General features: G+C 42.7%; 1 protein-coding gene across 2 annotated transcripts in view; it reads left to right on the forward strand.

Moving 5' to 3' along the window:
* Window positions 1–2,211, forward strand: part of GCNT2 (glucosaminyl (N-acetyl) transferase 2, I-branching enzyme (I blood group)) — a 74,539-nt gene that overhangs the window by 44,417 nt on the left and 27,911 nt on the right. The gene's annotated exons all lie outside the window — the stretch shown is intronic.

A 2,211-nucleotide genomic window follows, 5' to 3' on the forward strand; every position in this document is an offset into this window, starting at 1 on the left:
TTCACCATGTTGGCCAGGATGGTGTTGATCTCCTGACCTCGTGATCTGCCTGCCTTGGCCTCCCAAAAAGTGCTGGGATTACAGGCGTGAGCCACCGCGCCTGGCCTCCAATTGCCCTTGTTAAGGGGAAAATTAACAATGAACAATTTCCCCTTGTTAAGGGACTGGAAAAAATGCAATACCCCAAAGTGCTACTCCAAAGGATCTGGAAGATTTTCTGAAACTCAGACAAAAGCAGCTTGAATTTCCTCCATCCCTCAGCTTCCCATACTACCAGAGCTCATCCTGCACAAGGAATGAGAGGAGCAGAGTAACTGCTCTGGGTGATGAATGGGATTGATTGTACCATGTGCGCTGTTCATAGGCACGTCAGTTCATGCACTGCAACGCTAGGAAACACAGGTAGCCAACAACAATCCTAGGCCAATGTTAATTGACTCTTGACAAGAGAACACCCACAATTCCCAAAAAACCTGAATCTTCTCTCTTTCCGCCTCAGTCAAATATGTGGTGGTGTTTCCACCAGAATGAGGGAGCACCTGAACCAGACTGAAACAGGGCGTTTCAGTGAGAGGCACCTTGCCCATCTCCCTATCAGCTTCCATCCATTGTATCCCAGCGGAGGTAAGAGCAGGAGACAGTGTGCCATAGGAATTAGACATGAGGCCACGTACCTTCAGAGTCCGCCAGTGGTCCCCAGAGAATTGAGAGCTATGGTAGAATGAAGATGATAGCTTCCCCTCTCTCCAAGGGTACGGGGCTCACATCATGGCTTCTTGTAGCTTACGATCTTGGACAGATCTTTTCAATTCTCCACACTTGGTTTTCTCAGTCAAGGAATGATAGTAACGGCTAATCTCATGATGGCAAGGGAGGAGAAGGCACATGCTGTGAGCCATGAATGATGAACTCTTTAATAACTTATAAGTCATTAATTCTAAAGCCAAGAGCATCACTCCTGGCACATAGAAAGAGGAAGCTTATGGCGATGAAGTTTTTTTGAGTAGAAGATACGAAAGAAGCAGAGACTCAGGCTCCTTCACGAATAACAGAATGATTTTGTGAAGTGGAATGGGTAATTCTGTGCTAGGGTTGGAAGGAATACTTTCATTGTTTAAAATTAGAAAAACCAAGCACAGGGAGATGAAATGATTTGTTTGTGTTGCATGATTTAGCAGCTGAACTTGGTCATAAAGATGGGATTTTAAGTCCTTCAAGACAATAGTCTTTATATAGTTAGGGCTTCTTATAATTTCTTTCTGAAACGTAATAGATATCGGAGCAAAGGGGCAGTATGAATATTTTGGTATCTATACTAATACTGAAATAGGGTTTGAATGACAGGATTCTTAAAAAGTGTTCAGAATTTATGGAAAAAGAGTGCATGTTACTATTACTCACACCAAAGTCTTATAGGTATACTATATAATATAGTTTTTAAAATGTATACATTTACCATGAAGGAGATCCACTCTGTTTTACATTGTTGTTGATTTTGAAGCAGCCTCTTTGTATTTTTTGATTTATATACATGCAGTTCACTCTCTTTAGTGTGTAGTTCCACGTGTTTTGACAGTGGCATAGAGTCACGCATCCACCACCACCATCATCAAGAACAATTCCGTCAGTCCCCAAAATTCCCTTTTCCAGAACGTCATATTTTTATCACAGAGTATGTAGCCATTGGGGGCTGGAAAATCGCTGCTTATTCTTTCTTTTCTATTAAATGAATGTCCTTTGCATGTTACAAGGTGATTATGAGTGTCTCTCATAGATCCTCTGGCAGTTTTATTTATTTATTTATTTATTTATGAGACAGCATCTCACTCTGTTGCCCAGGCTGGAGTGCAGTGGTGCAGTCTTGGCTTATTGCAGCCTCCATCTCCCAGGCTTAAGCAATCCTCCCACCTCAGCCTCTTGAGTACCTGGGACTACAGGTGCATGCCAACACACGCAGCTAATTTTTTGTATTTTTTTGTAGAGATGGGGTTTTGCCATGTTGCCTGGGCTGGTCTAGAACTCCTGGACCCAAGCGATTTACGTAACCGCCTTGGCCTCCCTAAGTGCTGGGATTACAGGCATGAGCCACCGTGCCCAGCCCTCTGGTAGTTTTAATATCTATTGAGTATTGGTTCCTTTTGCCCTGCTTTTCTTTTTCCATGTTATTTGGTTTTCCTATAAATAACAGAAGCAGTTGGGCCTGTTTTTTTT

This window comes from Colobus angolensis, unplaced genomic scaffold, assembly GCF_000951035.1.
Source record: "Colobus angolensis palliatus isolate OR3802 unplaced genomic scaffold, Cang.pa_1.0 Scaffold6, whole genome shotgun sequence".
Taxonomy (NCBI): Eukaryota; Metazoa; Chordata; class Mammalia; order Primates; family Cercopithecidae; genus Colobus; species Colobus angolensis.